The 24,287-nt window shown below is 38.1% G+C and overlaps 1 pseudogene; it reads right to left on the bottom strand.

Moving 5' to 3' along the window:
* Positions 1-22,212: 22,212 nt before the first annotated feature.
* Positions 22,213-22,724, bottom strand: LOC122732760 (annotated as a pseudogene).
* Between the last annotated feature and the right edge of the window lie 1,563 nt (positions 22,725-24,287).

Raw genomic sequence — 24,287 nt, 5'->3', positions numbered from 1 at the left:
AAACTCAATTAAAAGAAAAAATGAAAGAAAGCCAAAGATATCAGTTCTTTCTTTGGTGGTGGATAGTATGTTTCATCAATAGTGCATTGGGATTGTCCTGGATCATTCTATTGTTGAGAATAGTCAAGTCATTCACAGTTCTTCATCATACAATATTGCTGTCTCTTTGCACAATATTATCTTGGTTCTGCTCACTTCACTAGACATCATTTCATACATGTCATTCCAGGCTTTTCTTTTCTTCTTCTTTTTTTTTTTTTTTTTGGTGAGGCAGTTGGGGTTAAGTGACTTGCCCAGGGTCACACAGCTAATAAGTGTCAAGTGTCTGATCTCAGATTTGAACTCAGATCCTCCTGACTCCAGGGCTGATGCTCTATCCACTGTGCCACCTAGCTGCCCCTCCAGGCTTTTCTGAAGTCATCCTGCTTGTCATTTCTTATAGCACAATAATATTCCATCACCATCATATACCACACTTGTTTAGCCATTCCCCAATGGATGGGCACTCCAATTTTTAGACACCACAAAAAGCTGCTATAAAAATTTTTGTACAAATAGGTCTTTTTTGACCAATTTCTCCTTTAGCCTTCTACTATATGTTATGACACTTTTTTAAAAAGCTCTTTTACTTTCCCTCCCTCACTGGACCCTCTTCATGTTGTTCATATGTGGGATATTAACTCAGATCTCTCTTACCCTAGTTCAAGTAAAGGTACTCTTTCTAATCCTTTCTCTGAGTATACCATACAGAGATTTCATGATTCTCTTAAATTGGTTCTTAGCTATATATGAAGTTGTTTGGAAAAGAAAAAAAAGAAAAAACACCTGCTTATGGGTGCAGGGGTCTAGGATGCTGTATTCTCTTTCTTTTTAGAAGGTCCCCATCTCAGCTATGGACCCACATATGCAGATCAATCAGTTTCAGTTCTGGAAGAATCTGACCACTCATAAGCAGGGTTAAACTCTTTTCCTGTACTCCTTTGCTTTTTACATCCCCTCTCCTGAACAAACAAAAAAATAAATAAAACAGAGGTAGTTGCCAAGGGCTGAAGGCCCAGAATTAAACTTACCTAAGTCTACATGTACTTTAGCTATCATGTACCTACAGCTCACTATTTCTTCCAAGGTAGTGTAAGGGTACTAGGATTCTATCCTACTCCTCTCCCTCCAACCAGGTACAAAGACTCCTACTCTGTTTATTGTATGGGAAAAGAAGAGATCTAGTTCAGGATCATTCTTTTTTAAGGTCCACTGAGTGGTCTACTCATCTCTGTCTAATGCCATCTTTGACACAGTTTTAATACAACCTCCACTCACCTTCAGCCATGCATAGTGTGAGAGACCAACAGGGAAACCCAAGGTTAGCTGTGTAATGCCAAAGCAACAAGTCCTTTTGAGACGAGCAGATGTTTTCCTGGAAGTAACCAGGGCATCTCAGTACATGCTTCACTGGATGACCTCATAGTTCCATTTCCATGCATTTGTGTTACCCCTGTTCCACCAACATGTGGTAACTCTTGTAATGTTTGTTTCTGCATACTGATTCCTGTGATTATTCAGGTTGAACTTTTAGACTGTTTTTGCCATTGTTATGTGAAACTAGCCTAACCCCATCAATGCAGGAATGCATTATTTTCCTCTTTCTAGACCATTTTTATCTTGATCTTAATTGTCTCATTTCTCTACTTTATCAATGTCATTTTGAATTTTAAACTGATTCCTAATGTTATTAAGGTGTATAATCTCTTAGATTATAAAGAGGATAAAATCACCCTTTAAATTATTGAGAAAATACAAAGATTAGGTCATATCACCCCCATCTTCTTGTCTTTCAAATAGTCTGTTCTTAGATGGTGCATGGCATTTGCTCATACATAACACAAATGTTGTCTTATACCTTCTTTGTATAGTCATTCAACTCTTATTAAGAATGTACAAGATAGAAATGGTTTCTGCCTTTTATTTAAAGACATGATGCTTTTTACATCAATCAAAACAAATCCAAAGTCTGGTTCTCCTGGCAAAACTAATGTCTGTAAAGCACTTTTCAACTAAAAACTGAAATATTGTAACGTATTTTGATAAAGTCCATATTGTATTAAGATAAATGCTAATTTTTCAGTTAGCCCTGCTGTGACTTCCTCATAGAGTAGGTAAAATGTTTAAGAAAAAACTCCTTGCCTATGGCAAGGAGATTTAAATTTTGCTTAACAGTTATAATTCCAATTTCAGCTTTTATGGAAAGCAGCATATGCAAAACAATTTAATGTGTTAACAAAGAAACCTTCAACTAAAAGGAAATCAGATGTAAAACAGTATCATGCAGATAACAGGATCAATTTCCTTTTCCATGAAATTGAACTTACCAGGTAAACGGTATGGTGACTAATGCCAAAATGCTCAGACTGGAATTATTTCAGGCACGTGGAGCACTGGAGGTAAGAAGTGTTTGGGGACCAACTGATTTTCATTGCTTCCTGACAAGAATGAAAGGGTGGAAAGAAATCCATTTTTTTTTTTTTTGTTTTGTTCTGAGTTTTGATTTGTGTTGTGCTGAATGCTTCCTCTCATTGCATGAGTCTGAGGTAGCAGACCGGTATTCTGGAAGAGTACTAGCTGTTTCTAAGCAAATAGTTCAGATTGATTTTTGATTTTGTGTGTGTGTGTGTGTGTGTGTGTGTGTGTGTATACCCTCCTCTTGTTGGTGCTGTCAAACACAGTTCTAAGAGAAAATTCACCTTGACACACAAAAGAAGGTAAATTAATTTTATCTATTTGTGCAAGGTGGGCTCTTATGCTTCTAATGCTAAAAAAAAAAACTGGTTAAGAAGTTTGTCAGTTAAAAAATTCAATTGAAATCAAACTGATACCTGTTGATATTTTATGTATCTGAGGGCTGAACTAGGAAAATTTGGAAAAGATCAAGACAAGACAGTTCCCCACTGGTAAATGAGTTGGGGTAGGGATGGAGATGGGGGCTACATCAATGAACAAAAAGCATCCTCTGAAGTGTGGATCATGTGATCCCAAATCTAGAACTGAACTTGTTCTCAGAAATCATCTTGTCCATACCTCCCATTTCATATATGAAGATTTTAAGACTCAGGAAGGTGAATTTATTTACCCCAGATTCTATAAGTAGTAAGGACAAGAGCTAGGATTTCAACCTAAGTATTCTGACTCTAGTGCAGCTAGGTGGCACAGTGGATAGGGCATTGGACTTGAAATCAGGAAGACTCTGGCCTCAGACACTTACTGTGCGACTCTGTGCAAGTCACTTAACCTGCTTGTTTCAGTTTCTGATCTGTAAAATGAGTTGGAGAAGGAATATCTTTGCCAAGAAAATCCCCAAATGGGGTCACAAAGAATCAGATGTGACTGAAATGACTTAACAACAACCTCTGATTTCAAATTCCGCACTCTTTGCTGCATAATCCATGATGCTCATTGTTTTTTGATCCTCACAACAACCATGGGAACTAGAGGTAATTTATTTACGTTATATAGATGAGGAAATTTAGGCCCAAAGAGATTAAATGACTTGTCCATGAACACATAAGCTGTAGAGATAATGGGAGGAAAGCACACCCAGTTCTTTCAATTCTCCAAGTCCAAGCACTTTTATAGCTATTATTGTAACACTGACTCACTTGATCCCCACTGCCTGAAGGCCAAGTGTGTCACATTTCATGCTTCTCCCAGGGTTTTCTGGTTCCCTTAAGGGACTTTGGAAGAATCAAGTCTTTGATGTCAGCTATAGCCTCTATCAATTTTGTTTCCCCAACTTTGGGGGTCACTTGTACCCCAATTCCACCTAATCACTTAGCAGATTAGCTTTTACAAAGATATATTTGCTTCAAAAGTATGCCAGAACAAACATATAAACATGCCCTCCAACAAACATTTTTTTGGGGGAAGGCATAATCCCACCTTCTATCTCAGTCTCAAGGGAGGATAAGATGGTTTGGTTCAAATTAATTTATATTTATCATATTCCCATCAAGTTCTAGATCTAAAGCTCTTCCTGGGTTCTAGTCCTGGTTTCTTGAGGCTTCTAACAACATCTACCTTGAAATTTTGACTCTAACATCAGCGTGGCTCCAGTTCTCAGGTCCTGGGACTCAACTTTCTGCACCTAGAACTGAAAAGGATGAATGAAATAGACTAAAGCCTCAAGACCAATTCTTAGAACCATAGGACCAAAAAGGAAGGAATCCCTTCTCCCACACTTAGGTCAGTGTGTGATACCTAAACTCCTGATGAAAAAAACCTTTAAACCCTGGTTGCTCCCAGTGGTGGTTCTTGTGGGTTACCTCAGGAATCTTGATTCCCTCTCAAAGGTCCTTTCCTGAACCCTGCCAATCTATTTTCCCTTTTATTTCTCAGACCCCTGAAATGAACAAACAGGCTATCTCCACTGCTGCTCATGTTCTCATTTCTGTCATCTTTCTTGCTCTATAACTTCCTGTATCCTCAGTCCTGTCAGTTAAAAAAAAAAACAACTAGGTGGCCTTGCCAAAACCTTTCATGATCCAGTCCAAGAATCAGAAAATGGTTGCTTTTCTTTATTTCACCTAAATTTGACAGAGTGCTTGGCACATAGTAAACACTTGATAAATGCTTTTTGACTTCACAATTGTTCCTTGCCCAGGAAGATAAAGAAAAAATCCTCCAAATCCCAGAATTTTGAGGGATAGTCCACACACCTCTTCTCAACCACAGGGGAAGTAGAATCTGTCCCTCAAAGGGCCATTTGAAGGACATTTATTTTATCATTTGCATGGAGTGGTCGAGATTTGTGTGGGTAGAGAAAACATAGACAGAACTCTAGTTCTTTTAAAACACTAAAAATGAACAAAGAATCCATGGACTTAACTGAATTTTTCCTTTTCATCAAATAGGATGCTGAAGTTGGATAGATAGCATTTTAGTTACACATGTTATATTTATTTATGTTTTTTAACAAAAATTTAATTCTAAATATAGCAAACACCAAATAAAATTAATATCTCCACATACATTGTGGAATGGAAGAAGAGTGTACACAAAACCATAAATCACTAATAGAGCTTATTTTTCTTTTTAAGTCTAGATCCAGAGAATGTAGCAAATCATGATAGGAAGATGCTGAGTAAAAGTGTAAGATGTCTCAAGGATCAGGATCACTATAATGGGCAAAAAGAAGTGAGAGCAGATTAAAAGCAAAAACTTCAGCTTTCTGTGATCCTGACTGGAGGGAGGTAATGCCAATATAAAGTCAGGAAATGATGATTGACAAAATGGAGGAAGGAAAATTAGGGAACAAGTTATATTCTATGAAAAGCATGTAGAGAAAATGAACAGGATCAAGAATATAATTACTACATTTGATAATAGCCTCAACAGGCTAAGAAGTGACATTATAAAGCTTTTAAGTATATTACATATGTTAAGCACATGCTTAAATTTTGTTATTCTAATATGTAATATACTTAGAATATACATTGGAAATGTAACTTTTAAAGCTTTCCTACTTGTTTGCAACTCCTTCTAGTCTTCCTTCTGTTCTCTTCTTATTCTTTCTTTTGGTGGGAATCCCTTTGTCCCTACCACCTCTCCTCCCCAATTAAAACAATAAGAATAACAACAACAAATCCATTGTAACAAATATGTACAGTCAAGCAAAACAAATGCTCTGAAAATGTGTGCCTCATTTTGGACACTGAGACTATCTAATTTTAACTGCAGTGGTTTTATTTATGCAAATATTTCTTATGCAGTCAAAATTGTCTATTTTATCTTCTGTGAGCTTCTCTATCCTTTGTTTCTTTTTGAATACTTTCCCTGTCCATAATTCTGAGAGATACTCTTCCCTGAAATGACAATTTTCTTTAATTTGTTTATGATGTAACTCTTTATCTCTAGATCTGTATCCACTGAGGTTTATCTTGTTACGTGTTGGGAAATGTTGGTCTAAATCTAGCTTCTGCCAGACTATTTTCCAGTTTTCTGTATTTTTGTCAAATAGTGAATACTTACCTTTGTATCTGATGCCTTTTATTTTATAGAACATCATGCTACTGTGTCTGTTTGGTTCCATGTGCTGGGTATCTAATCTGTTCCAATCATCAACAGCTTTATTTTTTAAAAAAATATCAAATCATTTTAATGTTTACTGATTTGCAGTAAAGCCCAATATCTGTTACTGGTAGGGCCTATTCCTCTTCAGTTTTTCCCCGTATTTGCCCTTGATATTTTGGACTTTTTGTTCCTGCAGATAGATTTAATTATTTTTTCTAGTTCTAAAAAGTAACCTTTGATTAAAATGATGCTTAATAAATTAGTAACTGAACTTTAAAATATTATTATCATTTTTATTCTATTGTCTCAGCCTATGTGTGGGTAATTAATATTTATCTAAATGTTTAGATCTGCCTTAATTTATATATATATATTTTTTCCAGGCCAATGGGGGTTAAATGACTTGCCCAGGGTCACACAGCTAGTAAGTGTCAACTGTCTGAGGCCGGATTTGAACTCGGGTATTCCTGAGTCCAGGGCTGGTGCTTTATCCACTGCACCATCTAGCTGCCCCACCTTAATTTTTTTTTTAATGAATGTTTTGTAGTTGATACATATCCCATGTATATCTTAGTAGGTAGACTCCCAAGTCTTTTGTACAAAATGAAGTTATTTTGAATAGAATTTCCCTTTTTATGTCTTGCTGCTGTGTCTTGGCAATATAGAATGATTTATGTGATTTATATGGCCCATAACTTTATTTATATGTGATTTATGGGGCCCATAACTTTCCCAAGGCTATTTATTTCAGTTAAATATTTTAGTTGATTCTCTCAGTTCTTTAGGTGGAACATCATTGCACTTTCAAAAAGTGGTCATTTTACTTCTTCTTTACCTATGTTGGTGATTTTATTTTTCTTTACTTTTGCTTATTCATTACATTTCTTTTTCTAATCTTATTTGAATAGCTAGACTTTTTAGTCCTATATCAGATCCATGGTGGTAAAAATAAAAAGCATCATGTAAAGGTCAAAGTCAATTGAATCAATCAATCAAATTGTCCCAATCTACCTGAAGTAGGAGAAAATGCTACAACTTAGTAACTTGGATCAAAGTAAGCTCCAGTTGAATCAAGTCAATCAAAGACCTTCCAACCAAGTCTGAGAAGGCACTGATCAATTTCAATGTCTCTGATGATACACCGGATGAGCTGGGTAGTTGGATGCCAAATGAATTGATCTATTTCTCTCTTTTGTTGATGAAAGTATTTAGTCTTATGAATTGTTCCCTCAAGAATATTTTAACTGCATCACCAAAATTCTGCGTCTTGCTCAATTATTGTCATTGTCTTTCATGAGGTCATTTAATGTTACTCTGATTTCTTCTTTGATCCACAAATTCTTCAGGATTAAGTTATCAGTCTATAATTAATTGTAAATTCTTTTATACCCAAGGCTTTAGTGGGGAGCCTTTTAGCACATACAGATTACCTAACATGGAGATCTTTGTGTCCCCTACATGTGGGTATGCATAGCTTCTTTTAATGAAATTCTTGTGTCTTTAAAACTGGCAAGACTGAGCTATTGGTATCTTTCTTGGTTTTTTGGTTTTTTTGGGGGGGTTTAAGTGACTTGCCCAGGGTCACACAGCTAGTAAGTATTAAGTGTCTAAGGTCAGATTTGAACTCAGGTCCTCCTGAATCGAGGGCTGGTGCTCTATCCACTGCACCACCTAGTGGCCCCCCCTATTGGTATCTTTCTTGCTCAAAGAATGGCCATCAGAGTTCATCCACTATAGTAGGGTTACCATGGATTCTCCGGGCTTTCATGTCAGGCTGGCTGGCTGTAACATTTATAGCATTCTTGCTGTGAGTGAACTGAGAGCCACAGAGAGACTAGTTTAATCTTCTTAACTTTAAAGACACAGACAACCAATCAGAAGGATCTACAAGCACTCAGATCATAAGGAATGAAGAGGCCTCCATGTTAGACAATCGGGACATGGTCCAAAGGCTCCCTAGGGTGCATCCATGTTAGGAGGATTGGGCATGTCCAGACAAACCCAGATTACACTTTCTTTAATTGCCTTTTATTAACATAAATTCTATTGAACTATGTTCAGTAAAGAATGTTTAATATTTTTTCTGTTCTGCTTTTGTTTTTGAGATATTTATGCTCAAATGCAAAATCAGTATTTGTAAAGGTGCTGTGCAATATTGAGAAGAATATATTCCTTTTATTTTCCCATTCAATATTTTGGTTGTTTCTCATTTCCTCATAGATATTATTGTTTGTTTACTCATTATTCTAGCCTTTCTTAATAAATTAGGATCTTTTTTAGGTTTTGGCCAGACTTACACACTTCTAGAACAATGCTGAGGCCTGATATGGTCCTGGTCTATATTATCTATGGTCTGTATTATCTGTCTTTCTATGGGAGATGAGTGCTGTTTTCTTCTGGGATTCCAGTGACAACTCAGGCCAGATTGTTTCAGACTTTCAGAATGGCCTATTTGGGCTGACCTTGGATGGAGTGTGATAATGCCCCTCCTGATGTGAGCATTCCAGATCTTTGAGTCTGGGCAATGTGGTAAACTGGCCTTGTCCTTTGTCAGCTAGCTGGAAACCTTGGAAGGTTCAGAGTGTGAGTATTGTAGGCTCATCACTGCTCAGTTCTCTTTGTCCAGGTTACTTACCCACAGGCTCCTTCTTAAATCTGCCCTAGATATGAAGGCCCCTTTATGATTAGAAGGATATAACTGCTGACCTACTCCTGTTCCTGTTCCCTGCACTATACCTGACTTCAGACTCCAGCCCATTCCTCTGTATGGGTCTTCTTGGCTGCCCTCTCCTCATACTTGTAGCTCTCTGGATGTTACCCTGTGTTGATCTGGGTTGTAAAAGTGACCTTTTGTTGTTTCTCCTTGGATATTAAATTCACCACTAGGTCTGGTGCTCTTTCTCTGCCTTGGTTGGAATCGTTTTTTTTTGTTTTTTTGGTGAGGCAATTGGGGTTAAGTGACTTGCCCAGGGTCACACAGCTAGTAAGTGTCAAGTGTCTGAGGTCGGATTTGAACTCAAGTCCTCCTGAATCCAAGGTTGGTGCTTTATCTACTGCGCCACCTAGCTGCCCCGGTTGGAATAGTTTTAGAAGACAAATCTTACTCTGCCATTGTTCTTGGTTTCCCTATGCTATCTTTGCATGACCACCTCTAATTATGTAAAAAAAAAAAATGAAGTTGTAGGAGCAAATGGCATTTTGGACATTATTCACATAGGGAAAAAGGCTCTTTGCAAACTTATGTTACATAAGCTCAATTGAATGTCATGCTAGCAAGGCAATGGTTAAAACCTCCCTAATTGCTTTGCTCTCCCATTTCACAGAGCAGCCCTTACAAACCTTTTTAGCCATCCTCAAGCTTCCCAAGACATTCCTCCCTCCACTCATTCATTTAATAATCCTGTCTTATACTTCCCTAAACAAAAAATGGAAACCATTCATTTAGAACTCTCTCTTCTCCTTTTCTCTTCATCTCACATCACTCAGATGACTTCCCCCATTCCCTTTGCCTTCACCCTCTTTCATAGATGACCCTTCTCCTTGTTGAGGCTAATTCCCCTGGATGCTCATTTGATTCCTTTCTTATCCCATCTTTTCAGTTTCTCCCCTTTATTACTCCCACTCTCTCTTTGATCTTCAATCTCTCCCTGTCTACTGGCTCTTTCCTGGGTGCCTATGAATACACTTATGTCTCCCACATCCTTAAAATAGCCTCACTTCATCTATCTATCACCAACATCTTATACCTGTCTCTTTCATGACTAAACTTCTTGAGTTTACAACCAGTGTCTACTTCCTCATCTTTAATGCTCTTCAAAAACACTCTGCACTTTGGCTCCTGACCTCATTATTCAACTGAAATTACTCCATGCAAAGTTACGAGCAATCTCTTAGTTGCCCAACCTAATGTCCCTTTCTCAGGACTTATCCTTCTTGACCTCCCAGAAGAATCCAACACTATCATTCATGATCTTCTCTTTGATGTTCTCTTCTCTTTAGACTTTTGTACGCTGCTCTTCCCTGTCTGTCTGATTCTCAGGCTCTTTGCTAGATCTTATCTAGATAATTACTGCTATTCATGAGGCTTTGAACCTTCTCCTCTCCTTGTATATTATTTCCTTTAGTTATTTCACCGGCTCCCATGAATTAATTGATCACCACTATGCAGATGATTCTAACTTCTATACATCCAAAACTAACATCTTTTATGACCTATACTCTTATATTTCCAATTGCCTATTTGATCTTTTTTTTTGAGGGGCCATGAGGGTTAGGTGACTTGCCCAGGGTCACACAGCTAGTAAGTGTCAAGTGTCTGAGGCTGGATTTGAACTCAGGTCCTCTCGAATCCAGGGCCGGCACTTTATCCAATGTGCCACCTAGCTGCCCCACCTATTTGATATCTTGAACTGAATGTCCCATAGAAACTTCAAACTTAACATGTCCCAAACTAAACTCATTATTTACTTTTTCCTCTGGAAACTTTCCCCTTTTCCTACCATCTCTATTACTTTTAAGGGCCCCACCATCCTCCTAGTCATTCAAGCTCTAAACCTATTATTCTCATTTCCTCCCTCACCATCCCATGTCCATTTTGTTGCCAAGTCCTATTGATTCTAACTTTAAAGCATCTCTCATATGTTCCCTCCTCTTCTAATGCCACCATATTGCTACAGGCTCTTATCATCTCATTCCTGGACTATTGAAATATCTTTCTGAAAGCGGAAAGGGACCCACATGTACAAAAATATTTATAGTTGCTCTTTATATGGTAGCAAGGAATTGGAAGTTGAGGGAATGCCCATCAATTGGGGAATGGCTGGACAAGTTGGGGTATATGAATACAATGGAATAATATTGTGCTGTAAGAAACGATGAGCAGGAGGAGTTCAGAGAAACCTGGAGGGTCTTGCGTGGGCTCATGATGAGTGAGATGAGCAGAACTAGAAGAACATTGTACACAGTATCATCAACATTGAGTGTTCATCTACTTTGATGGACTAGATTCTTCTCACCAATGCAATGGTACAGAAGAGTTCCAGGGAACTCATGATAGAAGAGGATCTCCAAATCCAAGAAAAAAAAAGAACTGTGGGGTATAGATGCTGAATGAACCATACTATTTCTTTTGTTTTGGGTGTTGTTGTTTTTTCTATTTTGAGGTTTTTCATCATTGCTCTGATTTTTTCTCTTACAACATGACTAATGCAGAAATAGGATTAATGTTATTATGTGTATATATCGATATCAATATCGATATAGATATATAGATATAACCTATATCAGATTACCTGCTGTCTAGGGGAGGGGGGAGGGAGGGGAGGGAGGGGAGGGAAGGAGAAAAATCTGAAATTGGAAAGCTTGTATAAACAAAAGTTGAGAACTATCTTTACATGTAACGGAAAACAAATTAATTAATTAATTAAAAAAAAAAAGAAATATCTTTCTGATTGTTCTTTCTACCTCAAGTCTTTCCCTACAATAATCCATTCTCCACTAAGCCACCAAAGTGATCTTAAGGCACAGGTCTAACCAAGTCACCCCAAACTCAATAAATTCTTCTGTTTCCTTATTACCCTTAGGATTGTATGTAATATCCTCTCTTTTCCCTAAAAAGGTCCTTAGATCTTGCCCCCTTCATACCTTTCCAGTCTTCTTACATCTTATCCCCTTTCATATTATGTATGACTTAGTGACATGACACCCCATTTTCTTTCTCAGTGCCTTTTTACTGGCTAGAATATTCTTACTCCTTTTTTCTTCTTCCTGGATTAATGTGTTTTCTTCAAGCCTCAGCTAAAATCTATCTTTTGCAAGAAGCCTGTCCTAGTCTCCATCAAACATTATGCATCATCTCAGAAGCTATCTATAATTTACACAGTATATGCCACATATACATAGTTGTTTGAATGTTGCTCCCCCCATTAACACATGAAGTTTTTGAGGCCCAGGACTGTTAATAACTTATCTTATAGTCCCAGCAATTAGAGCAGTGCCAGACTTTTAATAAGTGCTTAATAAATACTTGTTGACTTCATTCTGTATTGTCTCTTTCTTTTTCTGTCACAATAAACAAATATGGGTATGTCACTTAAAATGAAATCAACTTTACCGATCCATCTTATGAAAAGGGACCATGTTACCTTGGCAAACAGCACAGAGATTCCATTAGAACTAACTCTCCAAGGGATCAGCCTGCTTATGTTAGCAGCCTTTGAAAGCTTTCCCAATAAACAGGATATCAGTTCATTTGATCTTCCTTGTAGTGCCTTTTTCCCACAATGAATCATGTGTGAGGGTTTTTCCTTTTGCTTTTGGAGACTAGATGGCAGGTAAAGCCCAGGATCAGATGATTGGATTATCTTTCATGGCTGATATACTCTAGACTATTACTGAAGTGATGAAACATGATGTCATTCAGAAGAGTGGCTGCAAGAAAAGACCCTAAGGTATTTGGAAACTAAGAACAAGACCTAGGGGAGCTCTGAGAATCCTCGACATCTTTAGTGAAAAGTTGTGATATAAATTAAATAAATAAAGCACGGCACTTTTTCCAAAAACAGATATGCTTTCCCCGAAGCTGTTTCCTATCCTTTTCATCCCCAATTAAAAACCCTTCATTTTATAGGCATGGCTTTAATTTGAAGCAATATGGTATTCTTTTTTTCCTTCTAACTAAACAAACTCTGCAAGAATTAGCTTTGAGTTTTTCCATCTGTGGACTTTTAATTTTGTCATAAAAACACAGAGCCTGGCAGGGAACTGATTCCAACTGGCTACATGTATCATCTTGTCTGAAAGCTGGTTAAGTAAGTATGGCATTTAGAATGAAATCAACAACTTCATTTATGGAACTAGTTCACTGGGAGTGTTTGCCCATTTCTTTGACCATCTGTTTATGTTGACAACCATCACTTCACATTGTGCCAAAGTGCCCTTGGCGATTAAAAACAGTGTTTTGTTTTTGAGTGTACTCACTTGTGTTCCTACGTGTGTCCTCACACACCTTTGTGTTTCAAGGGGGCCATTTCCTTGTGAAATGCCACGGTGAAGATTTCAGATGTGATCCATGTGGAGAAGGTTTCAGGTCAGTGCTGTTCAGAAAACATTGTGATAAAAACAAAGCAGCCCTCCTTGCATTGTTGGGAAGACATATTTCCATCATGCTGAAATCCTCTTATGAAAAGTCATTAATAGATTACCAAAGTACAACTTAAATTTACAAATATTCCTGAAGGACAAGGTACATCCAACATAAATGCAAGTGTGTGTGTGTGTGTGTGTGTGTGTGTGTGTTAGATACAGAGATTTTCTCTCTGAGTCAGCATTTGCTTAAAATAATATCTTAGGGGCCCCCATGGAGATGTCTACTTTTGTCAGTCAGCTGGAGGACACATTCGTTCAAAGAAAAGGCACTTAATCAAACAACAAAGCAATAAAATAAGAAAAGCCTTCTAGCAACATGAACACATAGAACACATTCTCTCACAAGTTACCATATTGCTAATTCTGGGAAGGGTATATGTATACAGAGGACATGTGTGACCAGGAATCATGCAAGGAGTATATTATATATAGTGAACATGTGTGACTGAAGAACATATATTAAAAGGCTTGTGTCAACCTGAGTAGCCACGGCTCATGTTTGGAAAGGACATATGTAGGAGAAAAGTATGTCCAGAGCACACTCATGGCCAGGGAAACTCACGTTTCAAATGGTACAGGACTGCTAATGTGTTCTGGTGAGGTAATCATAATTCTCTTTGTTGTTGTTGCTGTTTTTGTGAGGCAATTGGGGTTAAGTGACTTGCCCAGCATCACACAGCTAGTAGGTATCAAGTGTCTGAGGCCAGGTTTGAACTCAGGTCCTCCTGACTCCAGGGCCAGTGCTCTATCCACTGTGCCACCTAGCTGCCCGCATAATTCTCTTTTTTGGGCACCAAGGTCCTTGGCACTATGAAATGGCTCAACATCAGAAACTGTTATGACTTTATCATTGGAAGTGATATTAAAGAAGAAGCATTACAATTTACCTTCCTGCTGCACCCTGAGGATCTTGGTACCCTTCTATCTGACTGGTAGTTGAACCTTCCTCTTCCATTAGAATGTGAGATCTTTGAGAGCAGGGACTGTCTACCTTTTCTATATGCATGCCCAGCTCTTAATTCATAGCACTCAATAAATCCTTAATTAATTAATTTCATTCATTTTTAAGACCAAAATGATCATCTAGGGTTTGACTTTTATATTACACATCTTCTTATGGTTAAGTTTACCCGGAATCCCTGGTCGGATTCTTATTGGCAATAATTTTTTATTTGCATCTACCAATGATAGTGTGACCTGAAAGACTGGGGCAGAAACAGTTATTTCTATGGTTATATCTATGATGATCTACACCTTGGATTGTTGATCCAGTACAGTGAAGACTGATGTTACAGTTGCTCAGCACACAGTAGAAAGAATAACATTCGGATTCTCACCTAACTACTGAAGAGGTCTACAGAGGGTCAGGAGTGGTCGATGCACTAGAAATCATTTATTGTGATGGAAGATAGCAGGTGGGGAACAAAATAAGAATGTGTAAGACAATAGATGTATCAGTGGATTCCATGAAACCTTAGTGAACTGGGAGGTTGAAAACACAATAAGATGAACCAGTGATCTGGTTGTTTGGAAGGGGAAATGGCAAATGCAAAGTTAGTAATGTTGGTGTTTGGTGGCTTTACGTTCTCAGCACAGAAAATGATTTTGCATCTGAATGTGTGTAGGGTCAAACAAATTACTTTTATTTCCCTAAAATACAAAGAGAATTTGTCACCTTTGGTCTATTTTCTTTTTTTAATAAAAAAGATGTGCCTTTTTAAAAAGAATTGTTCATGTATTCCATACAGTTTCCCTAGAAATTTTTTCCTGGGCAGAGTTCAGTAACAGAGATCATATCTGACAGCAATGAAATGAGGCTAACGAAGATCTGTGTGAGGACCTACTATGCCAGTTTCATCCATCGCACTGAATTTGCATTGTGAGTGCGTGCAAATTGCTCCATGACAGGGCCCATGGCTGCCTGGCTCCAGAGTCATTTATTTAATAAGTCACTTCTCAGACATTAAAGGGTCATTGCAGAATTTCATTTTACTCAAGATAAATAGGAAATCAAACAATCGCTGCATGTACAAAAGTAAGGTTTTCTTCATTCCCCCCCCCTTATTGACCTTATAATGTTTAGTATGATAATAACTACTGAAATAAAAAAATCCAATCTTTCTATTAACAGTGAAAACTGGATGGCTCCTGATATGTCAGAGCATGTTTGATGACATTGGAATAATTTCCTTGTGTTTCCTGAAAGGCCTTTTAAAGTTGTTTTTATTTTTCTAATAACTAGTATTTAGAAGCCAGACCAAAGAACATACTTCAGCCCCTCTAGGCTGGTGCACATGTTAAGTATTGGATTTTATAATCTGGGAAATGCATGTGGAAGACTCTCAGTATTAAATTAAAGGTTGTTTTATCTGTATCTACACTGATGCTTATTATTTCTTTTGTGGTTTCCTTTGATATGCCTGCTTCCTTTCCTCTATCTAAAATTAGACAAAGTATACAGCTTTATTTTGGATACTACAAAGTTGCCATCGAAACAGTAAGATGTGATACCTCCCCCTTCCCATAAACTATTCTTTAACTTTTCTTTTTATTCAAGGGAGTAGAAAGTGTTTTAAATAAGTGTCAAGAAAAACAAATATTCTTCTGGATAATAAAATAATTACTATTTATATAACTTCAATAACATTTTTTAAAAGTTCTGACTTTTTTGCTTCCCACACTATTCTTTCCCCATCCCTACAGCTGAAGACTTTGCTTCATGCTATAAACATCCTTTTCTCTCCTTCCTTACATCTCAAGTTCTCTTGACATCACACCCCATTCCTCTTATACCAGTGTCTGATGTAGATGTAGCCCTTCTGTGATACCTTTGATTATCTTTATCCCATGCATCTTCATCAGATTGTTCCCAAGATTATCTCCTCTCCTTTTAGTCATTAATATCTTGCTATCTACTCACTTATTACTTGTTCCCTACACAAATCTAAAGCAAGTAACACTGTAGAATGGAAAAGGCTCTTATTCTGGAGAGGATCTGGGTTCAAATCCCACCTCTGACCCTCATTACCTTTATGATCTTGGAAAAGTCATTTAACCTGCTTGGGCCTAGATTTCCTCATATGTGAAAATGAAGTGGCTGAATTAGGTGGGAGATCCTTCTAGTTCTCGACCTAGGATTCCCTAACTATTCCATTTATTTCCTTTACTTTCCCTGTACTTATTTTTTTCTTAGCCCTTGGAAAATGGTTTCTGATCCCATATTTCTCCTGAAACTGTTCCAATGACTTTTGATTTACCAATTCTATAGCCTTTTCTTAGTATTCATCCCTCTTTGACTTCTTTGTGGCATCTTACACTTTAAACAATCCCTCTTCTTGTATACTCTCTCTGCTCTGGATTTTCATGACACAGTTTGGCAGCTTGGTGCTACAGTGGGTAAAATGCTTGGCCTCAAGTCAGGAAGACCTGAGTTCAGTTTGGAGGATGGATTGCAGTGGGTAGACTTGAAGCAAGCAAGCCCACTAACTACTGCAAACCTGGCCTCAGATTCTTACTAGCTATGTGATCCTAGGCAAGTCACTTAACCTCTGTCTGTTTCAGTTTCCTCATCCATAAAATGAGAAGAATAATATTACCTACCTCTCAGGATAAAGTGAGATAATATTTGTAAAGCACTTTACAAACCAAAGTCCTATATAAGTACTGGCTATTATTATTATTATTTCTAGTGTAGGTCTCTACTAATCAGAAACTCATCCTTTGTAACAAGGATTAGAAAGAAAAAGAATAGGGGCAGCTAGGTGGCGCAGTGGATAAAGCACCAGTCCTGGATTCAGGAGGACCTGAGTTCAAATCTGACCTCAGACACTTGACACTAGCTGTGTGACTCTGGGCAAGTCAGTTAACCCTCATTGCCCCCCCCCCCCCAAAAAAAAAGGAAAGGAAGAAAAGAAGAAAGGAAGAAAGGAAGTCAGGGGCCAGCTAGGTGGTGCAGTGGATAAAGCACCAGTCCTGGATTCAGGAAGACTTGAGTTCAAATTTGGCTTCAGACACTTGACACTTACTATCACAGTTACTGCGTGACCCTGGGCAAGTCACAAAAATAAAAAAATAAAATAAAAAACAAGAAAGAAAAAGAGTCAGTAAGAGTAACCAACCCATTGACTGTGTCTGATAGCATATTGTGTATTCCACACTCATATCCCCCCATTTCTACAAAAAGAGAAAGGAGATATATTTGATCACATCTTCTCTAGGGCCAAGATTGGCCATTAGAATTATGATGTTCAGTTGTATATTCTTTTTTTTTTTTTTTTTTTTAGTGAGGCAATTGAGGTTAAGCGACTTGCCCAGGGTCACACAGCTAGTAAGTGTTAAGTGTCTGAGGCCGGATCTGAACTCAGGCACTCCTGACTCCAGTCCCAGTGCTCTATCCACTGCGCCATCTAGCTGCCCCAGTTGTATATTCTTTTTAAAAGTGTAATTTACATGGCTGTAGCCTCTGAATCAGCTCACAAAAGTCTTCCCATGATTCTCCAAAATCTTTTTATTTCTTGTTCCTTATGGCAATCCCCCCCCCACTCCCCATCCCCTTCCTCTCTCCACCATTTTAGTTCCCTTTTAAATGTTTTCTTCTCCATTAGCATTTAAGCTCCCAGAGGGCAGGAACTGTCTTTTTGCTTGGATTTGGATTCCCAGAATTTATCACTATGTCTCTATATGGTAAGTACTTAATAAATACTTGTTGACTTCCTGACTGGAGGGGAGTGGGGAGAGTGCTATATATATTAACGTTTTTGAGAAAGAAAAGTCAGGATTTTTAGTTGACTGTAAGCTGACTGAGCGGAAAACCTGATAGGAGGAGGTAAAAACAAGTAAGGATGTAAATTGTGGGATGGAGATATCTCAGGGGAACATAATAGTGTGGGAGCAGACTCCTGACTTCCACCTCCACCCTTTTCTCTTTAGGCTAGATATTATAAAATAGTATTAGGACAATACATAATTTAGTCTGAAGTCCTTGGTCACCCCTGAATGAGCAACATTAGCAGTTTTTCAACCATCAGTTCACAAGTAATATTCTGCCCTGAAATCCCTTTGCATCATTCTTATTCAAGGCCTAACAACTTTCTGAGGGGAAAAAAAAAGAAAAACAAAAACAAAACAAAAACACAGGTTTGGAGGGTTGACTAGAGTTGGAGTAGAATCACCTTCAGGTAATTAAAGTTATTATCTATCTCCACCCTTAACTGGATCAACTGGTTTAGGAAAATGATTCTCCAAGGTACATATGCTAAGCAACTATTATTTGCTGAATCAAAACCTTTAACTTTACCTGGTCTATGTAACTATGTTTGATTTTTAGTATGGATTTTTTTTCTTAAACCTTGTAAATTATCACTAAAAATGGATTGGGTAAAGAGATCTATAAAAGCATGTTCTTTTAAAAACTATATTTCTTTCTCTGCTTTTCTTTGTCTTTGTCATTTGTCTCTGTCTCTTTGTCTCTTTCTCTGTCTATTTGTCTGCCTGCCTGCCTATCTGTCTGTCTGTCTATCTGTCTCTTTCCCTCTCTTTGTCTCAGCAGAGTTTTTATAAGGTGAGCAGAATGGCTGAGAAATATGTAAACTCCTTTCTGTTTCTTTGAGTTCACTTAAAGCATAACAGATTGAGTTCTAGTCTCTTACTTTTAAGTCCATGTGAATCTTTATGTTTTGAGTGTTTCTCGAAAACAATGTATTGTTGGACTCTTGCTTCCCAATGCATTCTGCTCTTCTCCTGCATCATATGGATGAGTTTACCCCATTCATGTTCATGGTTATGATTGTTGATTATGTTTATGCCTCCATCTTACCCTCTTGTATTTTTGTTTCTTTTGCCTCTGTTCTCCTTATTTAAAAAAGGTGGTGAAAGAGGAGTTTGGGGACAGCTAGGTGGCACAGTGGATAAAGCACTGGCCCTGGATTCAGGAGGACCTGAGTTCAAATCTGACCTCAGACACTTGACACTTACTAGCTGGGTGACCCTGGGCAAGTCACTTAACCTTCATTGTCCTGCAAAAAGAAAGAAAGAAAGAAAGAAAGAGGAGTTTGCCTAATGATAGTATTCTGTAGTTCAAGCAATCTCTTTCCATTCTGTTGTCCAACTTCTTTTTCCCTTGCCCCATCCCTGATCACACAGTTTTAGTCTTTTTTTTTCTTTTGGATTATTTGTTGTTTCTTGTCCTTCATTCTCAAAGATCAATGACATCAGTAAGGTGATGTCTTGGCATGCAAGTGAATTGAATTTAAATGAGGCAGGGCTGTGCGGAGTCATCAGTCTCACTCTATCCTCCAGAGTCATCATTGTCCAGTGACAAGATATAGATCAGGACAACTGGAGATGGCCCCTCTTTTGAATGACCTCTTAAGGATATGGATGGGATAGCAAACTTCCTCACTAGTCTTTTGGAATCCTGTTTGGTCATTATGCTAATAAGAATTCAGCAATATAGTATTCCATTACAGTTATATAGTATAACTTGAACATCCATTGCACAATTGATAGGTTTCCCCTTTAATTCCCATTTGCCACCTCAAAAAGAACTATAAATTTTTTCTAGATTTTTAGAGTTTGTTTCCCTTAGAACTAATTCTTCCTTTAATCTAATTTCCCTCTCCTCGTCCCCATTTTTTCTCCTATTTCCCTAATGAGTGAAATGCATTCAAGTGCTCAATTCTGTGTGTATGTGATTGCAGGTCTAGGTTGAGCTACAGGCAGAAAGTGAGACCCTGCCCTGAGCTTAGTGTCTGAGCCACATCACAATTGCTGGCTTTTGAATACCCCTTTCTTGGTAAATTATCTAGGACCTGCCTATCCCCAGAACACCACTGAAAGGCTTAGATCCACTTCTGCTTCTGCCTTGGATTTGTAACCCAGGACTGGGTAGTGGATGACAAAATTGCCAGCTAATGTGGTCTCTGTTGCAGTACCTCAGGTTAGGAGTGTTCTGAATGATGTCGAATCTCTTCTTGCCCTCTTGCTCCATGCTAGGCCTGGTCTGACCCAGCCTCAGTATCTGCATATTCCTTTGTCTCCCTATTCTGAGTTGGTCTAGAGAAAGAATGAAGTGTGTCATTCTTTCTTCTTCTCAATTTCTCCACTAGGATTCAGTCTGGTACACTTTCTAACTCTGATCGGAGGTTTTTTTGGAAAGATGTTCACCATATTGTTTCTCACCATGCTGTAATCTTGGCTCCACCTCCACTTTGAATTTCCTTTGCTCATTTCTCCCTCCAACTTTAAAGTTTGTTTTGCTTCTGACTACTCCCTCACCTATCTTACCTCTTATCTCACTCTTCTCTTTAATTGGCTCTGTTTGATTCCCTTTTGTATTTCTACATCCTACATGTGTGTTTGTTCAATCTTCCATTCTCTGGCTTAGATGAAAATGAGGTTCATACAGTGTCCATTCCCTTCTCCTCTTGCTTCATCCTGTTTATTCTTCATCTTGTGCACCATTGTTATGAGATAGTGACTTCCCTTTCATTCCCTTTCCATTTAATTCTTCTCATAAGACCATCAAAAAAGAGCAAATCTCCCCTCCCCAGGCCCTCTGATTATCTTATTTAACTTTCTCTATGATCCTTGATGATGTTAAAGGTTTAAGAGGACACATATTTCTACTCTCCCATTGGTATGTAAAAACTGTATTTCCGAGGGCAGCTACGTGGCACAGTGGATAAACCACCAGCTTTGGGTTCAGGAGGACCTGAGTTCAAATCCAGTCTCAGACATTTGACACTTACTAGCTCTGTGACCCTGGGCAAGTCACTTAACCTTCATTGCCCTCCCCCCCCCAAAAAAAAACCCCCCCCCCCCCAAAAAAAACAAACAAAAACTGTATTTCCCTCCCTCCTTTTTTATTATATTATTGTTTCCTTCTTTACAAAGAAAAAAAATTAATGAAACATGGAATATTCTTCGTACTGGAAACCTATAATTGAAATAATTGTACTCCATTCCTACGTCCCTAATGTAGTAGAGATTCTAATCAATGTTTTTTATATTTTAATTTTCACTTCTTGATTTTTTTTCCCTGATCCACCCTCCCAAAGTTAAAGTTTGGTTTTCCTTTGGACTATTCTGTCTTTGACTCTATCCCTATCTTAAATATCCCATTTTCTTCTCCCTGTCTGTTTCCTTACTGAGTATAATGTAAACATTTTGCATTTGTGTACAATTTGCATTTCTTTTCCAGATTCAGATGAGATGTCCTTTCCCCCATTCCAAAAGAGCTTTATACTTTCCATGGGCATCCCAGTTTTGCAAAGTAGTTCCTTCTGCTTCTTCTTTTCTTTTATTTCTTTTATTATTATTATTATTTGCAGGACAGTGAGGGTTAAGTGACTCACATAAGGTCAAACAGCTAATAAGTTTCAAGTGTCTGAGGTTAGATTTGAACTCAGGTCCTCCTGAATCCAGGAAGGACTGGTGCTTTATCCACTGGGCCACCTAGCTGCCCCATTCCTCCTCCTCCTTCCCCTCCTCCTCCTCCTCCTCCTCCTTTTCCTTTTCCTCCTCCTCCTCCTCCTCTTCCTCCTTCCTCCTTCCTTCTCCTTCTTCCTCCTCCTTCTTCCTCCTCCTTCTTCCTCCTCCTTCTTCTTCCTCCTTCTTCTTCCTCCTTCTTCCTCCTTCTTCTTCCTTCTTTCTTCTTCTTTCTTCTTTTCCTGGGTGTTTTTAATTTAAAGATTCTTTTAGAAGAAGACACATCACTCACTAGTTGTAATAGATTTGGGCAGTTTAAAAATTGAAATATAATATATAGTTTTTTGTTTGTTTGACTTGGTTTAGTTATCACTTTTAGTAATGGTTATCTCCTTCCTGTTTATCAGGTCAGTTGTTTTTTGTTTTTTTGTTTGTTTGTTTCTTATAGAAAAAGTTTGTCAGTTTATTATAAATATATCTAACCCATTAATTTTTGCAGCTTTCAGGTTAATTATAGCCTAGCACTTCATTTATGCAAAGTCTACAAATAGAGGTCAGTAGAGATCATCTAATCTTAAATCATGATATCATCCATTCAAGTCCTTGGCACAATCCCTCACCAGTCAGAGCACAGCATGCCTGGATATGCCACTGGTGATCTTTAATTGAAGTTAGCTTCAAAAACTGGGAAATTTCAGCTACTGTCATGCATTCTTTAACATCTTGTTTGTTAGCAAAAATAAGCAATCCAGCTTTCCTTAGATCTTTGTGTGCTAACATTTTATAGAGTTCTTCTCTAGTTATGGAAAGCCTCTCCCGGTCTGTATTGTCCACAACAACAATGACAAATTCAGTGTTAGTATAGTAAGTAGTCCATGAAGAACGAAGAGATTCTTGGCCGCCAATATCCCACATTAGGAAGCGTGTATTAACTACTATTTCTTCTACATTACTTCCTTTTGTAGATGTGTGTACAACTTCATTCATAGAAAATTGGTAAAGAATGTTTGTCTTCCCTGCAGACCAACAATGATAACTTTGTGCTCCTGGTGTTTGAACAGTCTCCATATCCTGGTGAAGAGGATTCCCATCCTCAAAGCAGCAGCCCCTGCCCCGGCCACCCAGGACAAGGGAAAGGAGGAAGAAAAGGAGGAAGACAAGCCAGAGACCCCACGGTCTCAGAAGCTACTGCTTTTGCCACCAGCTGGCTCTACAGGAGCCGGAAAGAGGCTTAAGGCCAGGCTGCCACTACCATTATGGCTTGCTCTGGGCTCGGGGAGATCACCGCCTTGGGAAGGAGCCTTACCGGTCACCGTGACTTTTATCCCCTCCCTCTTTTAAATCAGTGCTTTCCCCTACAATTTATTTTGCTCATTTCACATTGTCTTTTTTAATTTAGAATTTTATTTTTCCAAGTTACATGTAAAAACAAATTTTGACATCTATTTTTTAAAACTGTGTTCCAACTTCTCTTCCTCCCTCCCTCCCCCACCCCACAAGAATGCAAGCAATTCAATATAAGTTATACATAAGTAGTCACACAAAACATCTCCACATCAGCCAGGTTGTGAAAGAAAACAGACAAAAACAAAACTTCAGGTTAAGGAACTATCCCCCCAAAAATATGCTTCAGTCTATTTTCAGAGACCATCAGTTCTTTCTTTGTAAATGGATTGCAGTTTTCATAAGACCTTCAGAGTTGTCTTGGATCATTGCATTGCTGAAAATAACAAAGTCATTCACAGCAGATCATCTTACACTATTGCTGTTATTTTGTATACAGTACATTTCACTCTGCATCACTTCATGTAGGTCTTTCCAGGTTTTTCTGATAGTGTCCTGCTCATCATTTTTGTTTGTTTCTGATAAAGGAACTAACAAAAAAAATTATGTTTCAATCTATATTTAAGTACTATCAGTTCTCTCTCTGTAGATGGATTGCATTTTTGATAAGACCTTCAGAGTTGTCTTGGATCATTGCATTGCTGAACATAACCGAGTCATTCACAGCAGATCATTTCACAATATTACTGTTATTTTGTGTTGTTAAGGGCTAAAATCCTAGCTAAACTATCTAAAATATCTAATGAGTGGTTGCCAATAAATTATAAGCTTTAGCAAGAGTTAGACTTTTAAGCATTTATTAAGGAGAATAAGAATTTGATTAAGAGAGAGAAAGGCCTACATTCATCTATCTATTAAAGGGAGAGCACATTTCTAGCTCCCTTCTCCACCAGCGTCCTTAGGAAAGAGCCCGAGACCGAGCGCTAGTCTCTTCTTTCTTCCTCCCACTAGCACACGTCACTTCCTGATGCCCAAGAAAAGACTCCTGGTTTTGCCCTCAAAGACCTTCACTCCATGGGCAGAACTCTTCTACAGTAAGTCTCCAGCAGGTGGCATCATTCCAATCATTACAGTATACAGTAGATTTCACTTTGTATCTGCTCATGCAGATCCCTCCAGGTCTTTCCAATAGTATCCTGCTGATCATTTTTTTATAGTAAACTACATTTATATAGTACTTTAAAGACAGATTTCCTTACAATAAACCCATGAGGTTGATTATTGCAACAACAGTAATATATAACTTTTATATGGTACCTTAAACTTGACAAAGAATTTTCTTCATAATAGCCCAGCAAAGTAGGTACCAT

This window comes from Dromiciops gliroides, chromosome 6, assembly GCF_019393635.1.
Source record: "Dromiciops gliroides isolate mDroGli1 chromosome 6, mDroGli1.pri, whole genome shotgun sequence".
Taxonomy (NCBI): Eukaryota; Metazoa; Chordata; class Mammalia; order Microbiotheria; family Microbiotheriidae; genus Dromiciops; species Dromiciops gliroides.
Note: the sequence above shows the minus strand (reverse complement) of the source record. Positions and strands in the feature narration are given on the sequence as shown.